We start from the raw sequence: 18,476 nt of genomic DNA on the forward strand, positions 1-18,476 counted from the left end.
TTTATCTTTAAATTTTGAGGAACAATAACAGATAAATAAACTGAGATAATTTGTTACTATCAAAACTTTCTTACAAGAAACATTAAGAGATGTCCTTCAGGCTAAAAAAAAAGTGATACCAGAAAATAACTTGAATTCATAAGTAAAAGTGAAGAATGTCAGATACGGCAAATATAGGATAAGTATAAAAGACTCTATACATATATTTCTCACCTGTTTCATCAGTCTATTATAAGCTTACATAGAACAATAAGTGTAAAATTCTAATGTGAGGTTTAAACATATAAGATGCATATACAATAAAGCACAAAGGAGAGGGGAAGAAAATAAACTGAAACAAACTTGTAAATTTTATCAAAATTATTTTTTAAGGTTTTATTTATTCATGATAGACAGAGAGAGAGAGAGAGAGAGGCAGAGACATAGGTAGAGGAAGAAGCAGATTCCCTGTGGGGAGCCCAATGTGGGACTCATTCCCAGGACTCTGGGATTACACCCTGAGCCAAAGGCAGATGCTCAACCCTAAGCCCCCCAGGCATCCCATTTTTATCAAAATTATATCAGTAGTCTGAAATAGAGTATGATATGTTAAGATCAATTTTTAATCTCTTAAGCAACAACAAAGAGAATAGAAAAGGTAGTTAGTCATCAATAAAACGGCAGACAGAAACATTTTTTAGACACAAAATCAGACAGAGGAAGAAGGGAACAAAAAAGGCATGAATAAAATAAAAAGCAAAGAGAAAAATGAAGTCTAACTGTAATAGTAATGATTTTAAGAGTGATGGACTAACCTCTCCATTTAAAGGAGACATCAACAAACTTGATAAAAAATGAAGAGTCCACTATATGCTATCTAGGACAAATACTACTTAGCTACAAAGACAGAACACATTGAAAATAAAAGGGTGGGGAGATCCCTGGGTGGCTCAGCGGTTTGGCACCTGTCTTCCACCCAGGGTGTGATTCTGGAGACCCGAGATCGAGTCCCACATCAGGCCCCCTGCATGAAGCCTGCTTCTCCCTCTGCCTGTGTCATGAATAAATAAATAAAATTTTTTTAAAAAAAGAAGAAGAAAAGGGTGAAAAACTAACTATGTGAAGAGTACCCATAAGAGAGATTAATGGTTATATTAATATCAGACAAAATATTTCTTAAAACAAAAAATATTCTAAAAAAATGATAAAATGGTTAATACATAAGAAAAGCATAACTTTAAATGTATATGCATTTAATAATAGAACAAACTATAAAGCCAAAACTGATATAAAAAAGAAATAGACAATTCAAAAAACATAGTTACAGATTTCAGTATACTACTTTCAGGAAATGATAGAGCAACCTGATAGAAAATTAGTGAGGAAATAAGAGACCTCAGTGATATTATTGACCAATTTGGCCTGACTTCTTTAGAAAAGTCCACTCAGTGACTATAGAAAATGTATTCAAACATAGATGGGAACATATTGTAGGAGAAACCACATTCTATACCTCAAAAAATAACCTCAGTAAATACAAAAAACTTTAATTCATACAAGGTGTGTTTTCAAACCACAATGGAATTAAATTAGACATCTGGAATATTTAGAAATTAAACACACTCCTACATAACCCATAAGTACAAAAGGAAATGATAAAAGAAATTAAAATATATTTTATCTGTGTGAGAATGGAAATACAACATATTAAAATTTATTAGATGCAGCTAATTCACCACTTGGAAATTTGTAGCTGTAATCTCCTGTCAATAAAAAAAGGTCTCAAATCAATAAAATAAGCTTACTAGAAGAAAATAGGGGGAAAAAAACAAATTTCAAAGTAAGCAGGAAAAATGGAAAAGTAAAGATGAGAGCAGAATTTAATAAATAGAAAACAGAAAACAATAGAGAGAAATTAGTACACCAAAAAAAATGTTCTTTGCAATTAATCCAGAAGATTGTCAAATATTTAGCCCTGTAAACCAGAAAATAGGAAAGCAGATACAAATGATCAAAAACAGAAATTAAGAAGAGGAAATCACTACTAACCGTATTGAAATTTAAAGGATTATAATGACATGATATGAACAACATTATGCCAACTAGTTAAATAACTGAGATGAAATGGACGAAGTAGGTGAAAACATAATAAAATTGAGTAACAAATGAAAATTTTGAATAATATTGTGAGTAAAAAATTAGTTATTTAAAATCTTCCCACAAAGAGAAATCCCAAACCAGACAGCTTCACTAGAGAATTCTATGAAATGTTTAAAGAAGTAATACTGGGTTTAAAAATCTTGAGGAAATACGTTGCTGAAATTGAAAAAGAGAAAGAAGAAAATCAAAAGAAGAAACAAAATTAAGTATCACAATGGGTAAAAATCTTGCTTGAAGTGGTTTTCAATTCAGATCATGATGATTCTCAAAATGACACGTAAACATTTCCATTTATCTGTACTGTCCAAGTGTTCTGCAATAAACTTCTATGTTTTTCTTTTAAAAGAAGTAATATTGGTATTTCAAAAACTCTTTTAGAAAGCATAGAACAAGTGAACATTTAACTCCTTCTTTGAGGCCATTCTTATCATTATAAAAAAGACAAAGATATTGCAAGTAAGAAAACTATAGATCAATAGTCCTCATGAGAACAGTTGCAAAATTCTTTTAAAAAAATATTTATTTTTGAGGGGGAAGGGGCAGAGCAAAAATCTCAAGCAGACTCATCGCTGAGTGAGAAGCCCAAGGCAGGGCTCCATCTTCCACTGTGTGATCATGACCTGAGCTGAAACCAAGAGTTGGTCACTCAACCAAATGAGCCACCCAGGTGCCCCCAGATGCAAAAATTCTCAATCATATATTAGCCAATTGAATCCAGCAACACATGAAAAGAATTATAGATCATGACCAACTGTAATTTCTATCAGGAATTATCAGGGGTGCATCAATGTCAGGAATAGAACAAGCGATAAAAAATACATGATTCTTTAAATAGACTCAGAAAAAGCATTTGAAAAAATTTTCTATATTTTCATGCTAAAAGGCAAGATTTAACTAGAAATAGCAGGGAACTTCTTCAACCTGATGATGGTCATTTTTAAAAGACTTGAAGTTTATATCATAGTAAATGGTGAATGAATGTTTTCCCAGTATATTTAGGGACAAAGAAAAGATGTTGACTCTTGACATTTCTATTTAACATTGTACTGGGGATTCTAGCTAAGAAGGGAGGAAGGAAGGAAGGAAGGAAGGAAGGAAGGAAGGAAGGAAGGAAGGAAGGAAGGAAGGAAGGAAGGAAGGAAGGAAGGAAGGAGTGGGGAGGGAGGGAGGAAGGAAGAAAAGAAGAGGTAGAAAGAGAGATAAAAATAAGGACAGATGAGTGGGAGAGAAGGCAGGAAAACGGGAGAGGGAGATGGAAGGGGAGGAGAGGAGAGGAAAGATATTTTATATGTAGAAAATCATAAGGAATTCACAAAAATATTGCTAGAACTAATAAGCTAGATAGGTAACAAAACAGTTCAATATATTGATATGTATTAGCAACAAACAATCCAAGAATAATGTCAATAAAATAATTTTATCTTCATAGCATCAACCTTAATAAAATGCATAAGAAAATAATTATAAAAGTGCATACAATATTTATTCACTAAAATCTATCAAATGTTGCTGAGAGAATATCAAGAAGATATAAATAATAGAAAGACTGTCTGTTGTCCATGGTTTGGAAGACTCAATACTGTTAAGATAGCAGTTATCCCAAAACTGATCTACAGATTCATCATAATCACTATCAAAGTTCCAGCAGCAAGTTTTATACAAATTTGTTAGCTAATCCTAAAATATATATAGAAATGCAAAGGACCTAGAATAGTCAAAAAATTTATTTAAAGAAGAACAAATTGGAGGATTTCTACTACCAGATTTCAAAACTTACCATAAAACTACAGTAATAAAAACACCAGATGGATAGAACAAAGTTAAGAGTTCAAAATAAACCATTACACTTATGGTCAATTGACTTTTGACAAAGTGCTAAGAAAAATCCAATTGGGGAGAATCTTTTCAATAAATTGTTCTGGGACCATCTTTATATCCAAATGCAATAATATGAACTTAAATACTTTCCTCACACTGTACACAAAGTGACTCAAAACAGATCATTGACCTGAATATAATAGCTAAAAATACTAAAACTGCCAGAAGGAGTGGAAAGGATAAAACCATCATGACCTTGGGATGGTAAAGATTTCTTAGATATAATATCAAAAGTACAAACCTTAAAAAGGGACAAAAAAATAATTTGGACTTCTTTAAAATGAGTATTTTTATACTCAAAAGATATCATTAAATAAATCAAAATACAAGCTACCATCTGGGAGAATATTTCCAATTGATATGTGGTGAACAGATCTTATGTGGCCCCCAACAGTTTCCTCCTGGTGTCTATACCTTTGATTCCTTCCCATTCGGTGCAGGCAGGCCCTTTTAGTTGCTTTCATGTTAGAGAATGTGGCAAAAGTGATAAGATAGCACTCCTACCATGTTATATAACTCTCTTTTAGGAGCCCAGAGCAAGAGATTTTCCTTACTGGCTTGATTAATCTGGAACTAGAAACATTCACTCCAAACTAGTACAAAAAGAACATCACTCCATGAAATCTGAAACTTGAGAGAAAAGAGAATTGGGCTTAATTTGAATTTAATCATATTCCTGCTCTCCCACCTCTTTCTGTTATAGGGTTCCAAGGAGTATTATTTAGTTCCTGTTTTACCTAGTAGTTCTTGTCATCTTGTCTATAATGGCCTGTTCATTCTCCCAACCAATGCATTTTTTATCTAAATCACAGTAGTTTTCTATGATTGGCAAACAAACACACTTAGCTAATAGAGAATTTAAATTTAAGATATGCAAGTGCTATAAATTGATGAGAGAGAATATATCTTTAAGTCACTTATTCTACATTATTTATGACAATCTCTAGATCTTTAGTAACTCATCTTCAGCATCCATAGACAATAAAGAAGTTTAAAAACTTGGAGGATTTAGAAGATAAAATCTTAAAGCTATAAAAATGAGTATGATTCAATCGACAAATACAAAATTCTTGCTAAAAAAGCATGACCGAATATTGATTATCTCTAAAGGAAAGTGAATAAAAGAAAATGTTTTTCAAACATCTGAAAATTATGAAACTTTCTGATCATGGATCACTAAGAATGATCATGGAAAGTGTCTCACCTAAGAATTTGAATAAAGTAAAGGAATGAAAAACTATGATTTAATTGCTTTTCTATTAAAAGGCAAGGGTTGCATTAATAATAGCCTTGACATTCTATGGGTTTCTATTTTCTTTTCTGCATACATCTAACACTTTCTTTCCTTGCTTATAATGGTTCATCTCATGCATTGCAGTAATTTCAAAGGTTTCAAAAATCTGTGGAATAATAAATTTACTCTTTACCATGTTCCAGATAAGAAGGCAGACAGTGCCTAATAAATACTACTAATAGATTAGATAGATTCTTCTTTTATCTAAAAGTCCTCAGACCTTGGGATAAATAGAGTTTGAAACAGAGTACATAAAGCAAAGTTTAAGATTGAAAAAAAAAATCTCATTTCCAGAACTCAACAATGCAATTTAAGGACTTTTACTCGATGGCATTTTTAATAATCCTTTGAAGTATTGGATATAGAACCCTCTAGAAAATTAAGAAGTCCTAATTAGTTTTTAGATATCTAATAAAATGATTGATGACTTTTATATATCTCATTTATTCATAAGCTTCAAATGTATTATAATTATCTCCATTTTATATTTAAAGAAAATATGACAATAAGAATATATAGTTATATAATAATAACTTTTTAAAAAGATTTTGTTTATTTATTATAAGGAGAGAGAGAGCATGACCATGGGGGCAGGCAGAGGGACAAGCAGACTCCCCACTGAGTGCTGAGCCTGATGCAGGACTTGATGTGGGGCTTGATCCCAGGATCACAAGATCATGACCTGAGCCAAAGTCAGACATTTAACTGACTCAGCCACCCAGGGCCCCAGAGTAATAACATTTATTGGTTAACTAGTATAGGCCAAGCATTGCTTTAAATGCTTTATGTAATTTAACCTTCATAAGTACCCTATGAAGCAACTACAACTGTCATTATCTACTTAGGGAAATGAGAGAAAAGGAGAGAGAGAGAGAGAGAGAGAGAGAAAGAGAGAGAGAGACTTAAAGAAGTCAAGCAAGTTAGTCAAGTTAAGAGCCAGCTGTGAATTTCACAGCTGAATTTCAGTGAAGGCAGTATGGTTTGATATCTCAATTTCTTAATGAGAAAATGTATAGAAAATGTATAGATTCTCCCCAATAATCCTGTATATGATAGCTAAAAACTGGCAGAGGCACAAATGGAAGATAGTTATTTGCATCCTAAGTTTTTTTTTTATATAGATATATATTTTTTACAACATGCCTCTTGCCTCTCAAGGGTACTAAGTGTGCTGGGATTGGGGATTGGGTACATGAATGACTTTGTATGTGTGTATACTTTAGATGGGATTGAGGAAATGGAATGAAACTGAAGAATGGCACAGAACCATTGTTACCTGTGACCTCACAATCCTATGACACAATTGTTGGGCTGCCATCATCTCCTAATTTCCTCTGAAACAATCCTTTTTCCCCCTCCAAGTCCACGATGTTGGTACACAAGGATATGAGATTCCTCTCTGTGCCAGACTGGATGACTCCAAATGAGTAGGCCTTCTTTGCTCCAAACCTTCTCTGCAATTAAAACTTTTTCTCCCTGTAGGCTCATTGCTCACAATCTAAGGTATGATCTCTCACATTCCCATGTCCTGTTGTACTTATCTCTCAAATATTATCTCATAACAGTGTGCAATTTATTTTCAGGCAAGTATTAATTATAACGACCCCACATAAAGTCATTTTGTAATATAAGAATAGCTTTTACTCCATTGCACAAAAGTAATTTTCTCTGACACCTTAACCTTCACTGAACATTTCTCTAATTTTATTTAGGCAGTATCAAATAAGTGGAGTGTGAAGTATATTTTACAAGGAGCTTTTTTTTTTAACCTATTAGAAACTTGTGAAAAAATAAAGAAAGAAAGAAAGTTAGTTTTGCATTTTAGTATTCCCTCATTGTTTCTGTTTTACCTTGTGCCAATTCTAAATCAATTCTAAGGATTGAAGAAACCATCCTAGGGAATGAAATAAACTGCAAAAATCTGAAGTTTGTTCAGAAAATGTTAATGGCATTAAAGGAAAAATAATTGGATTGAATTAGCAGCTCTTTCAAGGTTTTACTCATTGAAACATTTTTTACTATCAATTTTTTCCAGCTTTATTGAGATATAATTGACAAAATTATAAGATATTTAAAGTGTACGTTGTGGTGATTTCACACATACACACACACACACACACACACACATACACACACACTTTGTGAAAGGATTCCCATCATGTAGTTAACTAACACAACATTTATTTATTTATTTATTTATTTATTTATTTATTTGAGAAGATCTAATCTCTTTGTAAATTTTAATTATATAAAATAGTGTTATCCACTATAGTCACCATGTTTCACATTAAATCTTCAGACCTCATTAATCTTATAGCAGAAAGGATGTATTCGTTTACCAACTTCTATTTTTCCCATCCTCAGCCCCTGGCAACCACTTCTCTATGTTTCTATGAGTTTAACTCTTATCTTTCCTTCCTTCCTTCCTCCCTCCCTCCCTCCATTCCTTCTCTCCTTTCTTCTTCCTTTTTATTAAGGTCCAAATACAAGCAGTACCACACAGTATTTGTCTTCCTCTGTCTGATTTATTTCACTTAGCATAATGCCCTCAAGTTCCATCCATGTGTTACAAATGGCAAGATTGCCCCTCTTTCCCATGGCTGAATAATATTCCACTTCACATATACATCCATTTTCTTTAGCCATTCATCTGTTGATAGACGCAAGTGTTTCCATACCTTGATCATTGTCAACAATGCTGCAATTGACATGATAGTCCCCATAGCTCTTCAAGATCCTATTTTGTTTCCATTTCCTTTGAATATATGCCCAGAAGTGAGTTGCTGGATTATACAGTAGTTCTATCTTTAATGTCTCCATACTGTTTCCATATGCCTGCAATTATTTACATTCCCCCCAACTGTACAAAAGTGTTGCCTTAAAAAAAAAAAAAAAGGGTTGCCTTTTTTCCACATCTTCATCAGCCTGTTATCTCTTGTCTTTTTGATACTCTCCATTCTAACAGGTGTGAGGTGATATTCATTGTAGTTTTGATCTGCATTTCCTCAATGATAATGGTTGAGCACCTTTTCACATACATGTTATTATCTATACATCTTCTTTGGAAAATAGTCTATCTAGTTCCTGTGCCCATTTTTAACATGATTGCTTGTTTTTTGGCTATTGAGTTGAATTAAAATTTTATTACAACAGATATAAGAAGTGTGTAAGTGGAGTGAATATGTATGAAATAGACACAAAGGTCTAAAGTCCCATCTCCTTGGCTTTCCTCTCCTCACAAAGCAGTCCCAGAGATATCGAAGTGTTATTATACAACTCCATGTAACACCTTTTGAAAACCAGCAAAAGAATTTATTATAAATCTCAGAAAAATTACCTCCAGATCTAAAAGTAGGAGCTACCACTAAAAAGGCACCATCAGAATAATCTGCTCATAAAAAGTTTTTTTATGAGGTTGAGGAAGCCAAAATAAGAATGTGCTCTGATGAAATATTCACTGATCTGTAGCAAATCAATAATGAATACAGGTTGACAATAATAGGAAAAAATATTTAAACTCTTATTTTTCTCCTAATCTCCTTCCCTATCCTCACTCACCTTTCCCTCTTTAAACTTTTCTCACTATTTTCTTGACTTAAGTCCCAGCCATATGGACAGCCAGGCTGTGCTGCTATAATAGCCACAAAGATAAGCCTTGTTAAGAGAAAGTTGTGAGTGGGCAGTTGACCTGTTTTTGATGATTGTGGCATAATCTCAAGGAGGAAAGACAAATTTTTCTCTAAAGAGCCAGATAGCAAACACTTCAGTCTGTGCACACTACACATAGTATCTATTGCATATTTTTAAAATTTGTTTGCTTGTGCAATCTTCTAATGTAAAAACCATACTAAACTTCGTGGCCTTACAAAACAAACCACAAGACTGAGTTCCACAGGTCATAGTTTGTGAATTCATGATCTAAGGAATCTCTTCTTCATTGTCAGACAAAAATTGTAAGTGGGACCTCTGAAGCCATGTTCTATAATAACTAATACTCTATTCACTATGTATACTCATATACAAAACCAATGAGTATCAATATCTATAACTGCTGCCCTAGAGGAACCATAGGTAAAAATTATCTATCATTTCTGGTTTGATTCTCAGATAGGGCTTTTGGAAATCTGTGGAGTCATTTTAGCTGCCACCTTGACCACAGGAGTGGATGGCCTGGAGCGGATGGAGGGGACTTGTAACAGGCATCTATTGTCTGAGGTGTATGCAGGAGTGGGGAATGCCATATATACTGTAGTGAAGTTTCACCCATAATGAAAAATTACCATCTCAATGTGCTAATAGAAACAATGTTGTGAAATACTGGACTTCGGGGATCAATTCTTTTACCCAACATTTGGAACAGATTCTTGTATTGTAGGACCTGAAAACTTATGCAGTTTGAGGGATCTCATTTCAAAAACAAAATTAGTACAAAATTAGGCATGAAATGAATGTTTTTTTTTTCAGAATGGGAAAATGAAAGACTACTAATTACAAATTTTTAAAAAGCTAATAAGTACTTAAATGTCACAAAAACTTTAAAACATAAATAGTACTTACTTGTCTACAATTATAATTTTACAGTTATAATGATTATTTTTCTCTGTATTTTTTGCCTTATACTCATTGAGATTCTCTTCATATGACAATTTTACAATCTTTCTGTGAAATGTATAGAAATAAAATAAAGTTTAATATTTCTTCTGGCATGATTGAGTGATATCTGTTTCTTTGTTAGTGAAAACCTCAGCTCATCACTGTATGATGTGTCAACTGTCTTTTTTTTTTTAAGTAAACTTATTTTTTTTTAAGTTTCTTGTTTTTACTTAAATTCCAGTTAGTTACTATACAGTGTAATATTGATTTCAGGTGTCCCATTTAGTGATTCATCATTTAGGTACAACGCTCACGGTCATCATAATAAGTGCCCTCCTTAATGTCCATCAGCCACTTAACCGATCCCTTTGCCCACCTCCCCTCCAGCAGCCCTCAGTTTGTTCTCTATAGTTAAGAGTCTGCTTTATGGTTTGCCTCTCTTTTCCCCCAATGTTCATTTGTTTTCTTTCTTAAATTCCATATATGAGTGAAAATATATGGTATTTTATCTTTCTCTGACTGACTTCACTTAGCATAGTACTGTCTAGCTCCATCCACATTATTGCAAACAGCAAGATTTCACTCTTTTTAAGGCTGAGTAATATTACATTATATATATATGAGAATTCTTCTTTATCTGTTCATCAGTAGATGGGCATTTGAGCTCTCTTCATAATTTGGCTATTGTTGATAATGCTGCTATAAACACCAAGGTGATGTATCCCTTCAAATCATTATTTTTGTATCTTTTGGGTAAATACTTAGTAGTGCAACTGCTGGGTCATAGGGTATTCTAGTTTTAACTTTTTTGAGATACCTTCATAGTGTTTTCCAGAGTGGCTGCACCAGTTTGTATTCCCACCAACAGTGTGAGAGGGTTCCCTTTTCACTGCATCCTCACCAACATCTTCTGTTTCTTGTGTTTTTAATTTTAGCCATTCTGACAGGGTGAGGTGGTAGTTCATCATACTTTTGATTTGTATTTCAGTGATGAGGAGTAATGTTGAGCAACTTTTCATGTGTCTGTTAGCCATCTGTATGTCTTCTTTGGAAAATGTCTATTCGTGTCTTCTGCCCATTTCTATTTTTTTAAGATTTTATTTATTTATTTGAGAGAGAGAGAGAGAGAGAATGAAAGAGAGAGGGAGAGCACGAGCAGAGAGAGCGGCAGAGGAAGAAGCAGACTCCCTGCTGACCAGGAAGCCTGATGCAGTGCTCAATCCCACAACCCTAGGATCAGGAGCTGAGCTGAAGGCAGATGCTTAATCAACTGAGCCAGTTGGGTGCCCTTCTGCCCATTTCTTGACTGGATTATTTGATTTTTGGGTGTTGAGTTTGATAAGTTCTTTATAGATTTTGGATACCGACCCTTTATCACATATGTCATTTGCAAATATCTTCTCCCATTCCATAGGTTGCCTTTTAGTTTTGTTGATTGTTTCCTTTACTGTGAAGAAGCTTTTTATCTTGGTGAAGTCCCAATACTTCATTTTTTGCTTTTGTTTCGCTTGCTTCTGGACTCAAATATAATAAATGCTATGGCTGAAGTCTTGGAGGCTTTTCCCTGTGTTCTTGTCTTGGATTTTGATGGTTTCCTGTCTCACATTTAAATCTTTTATCTGTTTTGAATTTATTTTTGTGTGTGGTGTAAGAAAGTAGTCCAGGTTCATTCTTCTGCATGTTGCTTTCCAGTTTTCCCAACACCATTTGTTGAAGAAACTATCTTTTTCTCATTGTATATTCTTTCTTGTTGAATATTAGTTGACGATAGAGTTGTGGGTCCATTTCTGGGTTTTCTATTCTGTTCCATTTATCTATGAGTCTGCTTTTGTGCCAGTACTATGCTGTCTTGATCACTACAGCTTTGTAACAGAGCTTAAAGTCTGGAATTGTGATGCCTCCAGCTTTTCTTTTCTTTTCTTTCTTTTTTTTTTTTTTTCCAGCTTTGCTTTTCTTTCTCAAGTTTGCTTTGGCTATTCTAGGTCTTTTGTGGCTCCAGAGAAATTTTTCAACATCCTGCCTTGTTTCTGAGTGTAGAAGAAAAGCTCTCAGTTTTTCCCCATTGAGGGTGATATTAGCTGTGGGTCTTTCTCATATGACCTTTATGAGTTGAGGTATGTTCCCTGTATCTCTATTTTGTTGGGTTTTATCAAGAATGGATGCTGTACTTTGTCAAATGCTTTTTTTGCATCTATTGGGAGGATCATATGGTTCTTAACTTACCTTTTATTAATGTGGTGTATCACGTTGATTGATTTCTGAATATTGTACCACCCCTGAGGCCCAGGAATAAATCCCACTGGATTGTGGTAAATGATTCTTTTAATGTACTATTGTATTTGATTTGCTAGTATTTTGTTGAGAATTTTTGCATCCATGTTCATCTGGGATATTGGCTTATAATTATTTTTTAGTGAAGTCTTTGTCTGGTTTTGGAGTAAGGTAATGATGGCCTCATAGAATAAGTCTGGAAGTTTTCCTTCCATTTATATTTTTTTGGAACACTATGAGAAAAATAAGTATTAACTCTTCTTTATATGTCTGGTAGAACTCCCTTAAGAAGTCTTCTGACCCTGGACTAAGTATTTGTTAGGAGATTTTTGATTATTGATTCAATTTCTTTTCTGGTTATGAGTCTGTTCAAATTTTCTAGTTCTTCCTATTTCAGTTTCAGTAGTTCATATGTTTCTAGGAATTTATCCATTTCTTTCAGGTTGTCCAACTTGTTGACATAAAATTTTTCATAATCTCATAATTGTATTTCTATGGTGGTGGTTGTAATATCTTCTCTCTCATTTATGATTTTATTTATCTGGGTCATTTCTCTTTTCTTTTGGATAAGTCTGCCTAAGAGTTTATCAATTTTATTCATTCTTTTAAAGATTCATTCTTTTTATTCTTCTGATTTCATTGATCTGTTCTGTGGGTGTTTTTTGTTTGTTTCTGTATCATTTATGTCTGCTCTAATCTGTACTACTTCCCTTCTGCTGGCTTTAGGCTTCATTTGTTGTTCTTTTTCTAGCTCTTCTAGGTGTAAGGTTAAGTCGTGTATTTGTTTTTTGTTTGTTTGTTTTTTCTTTTTTTTTTTTTTTTTGCTTCTTCAGGTGGGCCTGTATTGTTATGTATTTCCCTCTTATGAGCACTTTTGCTGCATCCCCAAGGTTTTGTACCATTATGTTTTCATTTCCATTTGTTTCCATGTGTTTATTAAAATTTCTTCTGTAATTTCCTCACTGATCCATTCATTCTTGAGTAGGGTGTTCCTTAGCCTCCATGTATTTGTGGTTTTTTCTTGTGATTGACTTCAAGTTTCATAGCACTGTGACTGGAAAATATGTGTAGTATGATCTCACTCATTTTGTGCTTGTTGAAGCCTGATTTGTGACCTAGTATGTGATGCATTCTGGAGAATGTCCCATGCGCACTTGAAAATAATGTCTTCTGCTGCTTTGGGATGGAATGATCTGACTATATCTTTTAATTCCATTGGGTCCAGTGTGTAATTCAAAGCCATCATTTCTTTGTTGATTTTCTGCGTGGATGATCTATTGATGTAAGTAGGGGGTATTAAAGTCCCCTAGTATTATTGTATTATTTTCATTGAGCTCCTTTATATTTATTATTAATTATTTTCTATATCTGGGTGCTCCCAAGTCAAGAACATAAATATTTACAATTGTTAGGTCTTCTTGTTGGATAGACCCCTTATTATGATGTAGTGTCCTGCTTCATCTTCTTGTTGCATCTTTGGTTTAAATTTAGCATCTGTAACATTTTTGTAGATTCTTGTTTAGAAGGTGCTTCCTGTAGAGGCAAAGCTTTGGGAAACTCTCTCCCTTTGATCATGTCTGGCAGCGTTTCCAGATATAGCTTTGCTCCATATTCTCTGACCCAGTTCCTCCATCATGCCCATAGGCAGTCTGATCTCAGCAAAGACTGAACAACATTATATTCATAACTTTCCTGGCATCAAGAAGAAACTTTTGGATGCTCCCTTAGCTCCAGCAGGGGCAGCTTACCACTGGAGTCACGTTTCATCTGCCCTGCCCATCCCCAATTACAGAGGCAACATTACAGCTGAGATGGTGACTTTCATGCTGGGCCAGTGCTACAAACCTCTGGCTGAGGCCTAGAGCTGCTGCTTCCTCCATGTGTGCCCCAAAGCAAACCTTGGGGTGCCTGATCAGCTGAGGAGCCCTAAATGTTAAACTATATTAGGTTCGTGTAAACTCATCTATGCCAGCCTAGATCTACCCATGTGGGTCTCATATTATTTGCCATGACATCCTTTCTGGAATATGTGGTACTTGTTGACTTTTTTCTTTGCTTAAACAAATACTTATCACAGACTTAAAAGTCAAGTTATGATCAATCTATTCGATGGAAGAATTCGTTTCTAACCCACTATGTACACATTAGTTATTTTCTTTTTTCTCTCTCTTTCCTCTTCTCACCTTTGAAACTTGGTGTCATAGATCTGTCTATTACCTAGAAGACATTTTTTTCTGTGTAAGTGCAGCAGACTCTGGAAATACAAGAGGATTATTTCAATTCTCTTTATTTGATAAAAATCATTTCCAGTATAAAATTGACTTTCATTGTGCTGTTCCATGATACCTCCAAACTTCATATAACTGAAATTCAAAACACGCTAGCAGCCAAAGTGCCTAGGAGTATTAGTATTCAAAAATAGTGATCCTACCCTCATAGATGTTGAATTTTCATTCTTTAAAGAATTTTAATCACTATGTTCCTAGTTTCTTACCATAACTCTCTTCTTAAAACACCCTAAATTCTATACATGCCAGAAACAGCAAATAATATCACATTAAAGCAACCTTTAACTGTAATCACTTTTGTTTTTCACAAAATAAAGTTAAATTAAAAGCAAAATTAAGAGATAAATTTATGAATATAAATAAATATATATATATGTCTTCAAAGCAATTTAAAAAAGATAAAATCATAGATCATCAATCAAACCAAGGAAAACTCTATGTCAATAGATAAAATATTTGGTCTGTTATACTTAACTGTTTCTCTAATGAAACTTCCATCTTATTACAATGTTTCTTCTCGTGTTTTACATATATAGCATTTTATACAAAGTAACCCGCACAGAATGATGTATATAGGGAACAAGAGTTTTCAGTTTTCCTAAGGCAAAAGTCTGGGGCAGAATCACTAAAACAAAAGCATCCTACTCTTCCACAAACAATAAAGACACAGTGTTGTTTTTATAACTTGGAAACCCAGTATCTATTACTTTCAGTATTCAAGTAAAGTGCTTCCTGAATTGGTTTATCTGTTAAGTGGATGCTATCTTTTAATGCCTGCAGTGCTTGCTAGCATACCTCGTAGCACTCACAAATGTTCTTTTGTCCTTCCTTTGGAAGATCTTTCAAACAAAGAAAAATACATATATGCAGCACAGTATATATGGCCAAATATATCTACATTTTACCTCCACTTTACCTCCTACATTTTACTTCTAGATGTTTCTCTAGAGCATCTAGAAAACAAGAATTATTGTTTTAAAGGTGTCAAATTTCAAAGAAAAAAAATGGTCTTTATGTAGTAAAAGAGAGAGAGAGAGAAGCAATGTAGAATTCACTATAACATTTAAATCTTAAACTGCATAATCTACAGAATTTTCAAAATATATTTTTAATTTACCCAATAGTCATGGTGGGGAGTTATCATAAAAACAGTTTGCAGATGATATAGGCAGTGATATCATATAATGCTAGAATATAAAGACAACCACTCCTGATATTTAAATCCCCTTGAACACCATTAGCGACTCATATTCAGTGATCAGGAAATTAATCTCATAAACTTACCTATTTCATTTTTATTAGAAAGTCCTATAAATTATAAGGTTCTTCTCCATATTAAGGTGAAATTTACTATCATTAGCTTTGAATCCCTAAATCTGTCCTCCCCACGCATGTGTAATTACTCTTCTATATAATCTCTTGCACATCTTTGCAGTTCTAGTTCGAACCCATTATGACATTATTTTTTCAATTTTTGCAGAGGCTTCTGAGAAGTGTCCCAGAAACTCTTTTGGAGATGGGGGTGGCAGGGAGAAGCTAAACTAGGAAGTGGGAGTGAGTGGAAAGAGTGGTGTCCTTTTCCATACCCCTAACTCTGCTTCATTTAGATCTTTGCATTTAGCTCTTTTTTTTAATTGTGTTCCCTCCCATGTGAGACTTCAGTTTCAATACAAATATTTAAAGTCGATATTTCATACGTCAATCCTAAGCATTTCCAAGTTATATAGAGGTTTTGATTCTACAATTTATGGATAGCGATTTTCCTTACAATATGACAATGCAGCCATTTCAAAACGGTGAGATCGACATGAATATTATGGGGTTGAAACAGAATCTTAACATTGGTGGAGACTCAGCTTTCCATCAGTTCTGTTCCAAATAGAGTCTCTTAGAGATCTTCTAAGTAGTTAACAAGCAAACAGAGCTGTCTTCAATATGCAAAGTACTTATAATTGTCTTCTGTGGCAATTCTGGCATCTCTAGGGACAACGCTTGCTTTTGCTTCATGCAAAACATGAAAGCTCTATACAACTGACCATTAACGAAAATGTCTTCACTTCTCATTACTGTCAAAGCAACAGTTTTCTTGCTGATATCTAAGACAAGGCTGTCAGCACTCAAGAGATTGATGCATCAGTTAAGGGCGATGAAGCCCATGAACCCATAGTTAGCACCCTGCTTTCCCTGTCATCAGAAATGGCATCGCCATCCATCCTGGTGTTGCCTTCTTATAGACAAACCCTGCCAATGTGGCAATTTCATGATTAATATTTCCATTGTTAATGCTGTTTCCACCATTAGCACTGTTAACAGCATGTTTTCAATGCCACTGAAAGCAGTTTTCAGGTTCTCTAAAAATATAAATTATTTACAAATCCTATTATTTTGACCAAAAGAGCCCATGTATTTTGATCATCCAGGAATTTTATACAATTTTCTAAATTTCAGGATTATCTTTTTTTAAAAAAAATATATTTTTAAAGGTTTTTTTTTTTAAGATTTTTATTTATTTACTTGTGAGAGACACAGAGAGAAGGCAGAGACATAGGCAGAGGAAGAAGCAGATTCCCTGCAGGGAGCCTGATTCAGGACTTGATCCCAGGACCTGAGCAGAAGGCAGACACTCAATCACTGAGCCACCCATGCCCTAGGATTATCTTTTTTAAGAATATCTGCTCTGTAAATTTAAAGCCAGCAACACATTCCCATCTCTCTTGAAGCAAAGCTTAAATATTTGATACAGGCTTTGCAGATTGCATACAATCCATAGGTTGTTGATTAGGAGAAAAAGGACATGAATGAAACTCTTTGTAGAAACTACTTCCATGAGCATGGTGGACAAGTAGCCAGTGTGCAGGTGTGGCAATGGCCAAGGTCATAGTAAGAGTGCTCTACTCGTGGCTGTCATTCTTATGCTCAGCAGCAGCCACAGTAGATTGTTTATTAGGGCAGTGTTACATGTTGGTGATTATTCATGGCTATGTAGATGCCTGGCCTGATTCTCTAGCACTGAAGGAAATTTGATGGACTCTCTTTATATTTTAATGAATTTATCTTTTATTTAAAATAGCTACAGTGGGGTTTGTGGTTTTTAATTATGTCCTGACAGACACGGTCAGTATATTAAACACTTGAGTGAATATAGAGCAAAACTATATAAAAAGCTAATTATTTATGTTTTAAAGGCAAAAATTCAAGCTAGGTTAGAGCAAAGTGCTCTGAAATTTTAAGTCTATATTATTACAACATAATTTTATTAATATTAATAATAATAACCACAACCTTTTAGGACAAACTTATTTTCCTCTAAGTTATAAATACTCTATTTATATCTGGAATAAAATATGTTTAGAGTTCTGCTATTTATTTCTTCATTTATTACTTGCTTTATGTGAAAAAATGATGAGAATAACACAAGATAATTGGAAATAGCTAATGAAGTAAGGGTTTAGCAACATTTTAAAAATATTGTTTATCTCTAACTGTCAGAACATATTATTCCTTAATACACAGAATAAATTACCAAAAATTGATTAAAACAGTTGGTAGAAAAAATCTACAGTTCAAATTTCTCTATTACATATTGAATATGATAGTTACTCCTTTTCTCTTAACTATGTCATGAGTGTTATATCTGTGTTAACATACTTCATATGATTCTGGTGGGGGAAAATAACTACTATAACAGTAAAAATCTTATTTTACATTTGTTGAAAATTTCTGTCCAGCAAGAACTAACTTGTGCCATTTTTATCAGTCATCAGAAACAGGAAGAATAATTGCTGACATAGCACATGTTCAAGAGCTGGGTTATTTATCATAATGAATGTCATGCTGGTATTCAATAGGTTTTGTGTTGGAAGGAAAAAAATGGTGAAAAGTCTAATTAAAGCATATGTATTCAGAATATTTTTTTTACATTCCAGCAAACTTTGCTCTTATTTAGTTGAAGTACATTTTTAGAAACAGGAAAAAGTAAACTATAGTACAATTTTTTCATAAGTAGATGATGC

General features: G+C 33.8%; 1 long non-coding RNA gene across 2 annotated transcripts in view; it reads left to right on the plus strand.

Annotated features, from left to right (window-relative positions):
* Positions 1-6,632: 6,632 nt before the first annotated feature.
* Positions 6,633-18,476, plus strand: part of LOC144289000 (uncharacterized) — a 231,355-nt gene continuing 219,511 nt past the window's right edge. For both annotated transcript variants that reach the window (XR_013357057.1, XR_013357058.1), the window contains exon 1: positions 6,633-6,814. This is a non-coding gene — a long non-coding RNA (uncharacterized LOC144289000). The remainder of the gene's footprint in view (positions 6,815-18,476) is intronic.

The sequence above is a fragment of the Canis aureus genome, chromosome 18, assembly GCF_053574225.1.
Source record: "Canis aureus isolate CA01 chromosome 18, VMU_Caureus_v.1.0, whole genome shotgun sequence".
Taxonomy (NCBI): domain Eukaryota; kingdom Metazoa; phylum Chordata; class Mammalia; order Carnivora; family Canidae; genus Canis; species Canis aureus.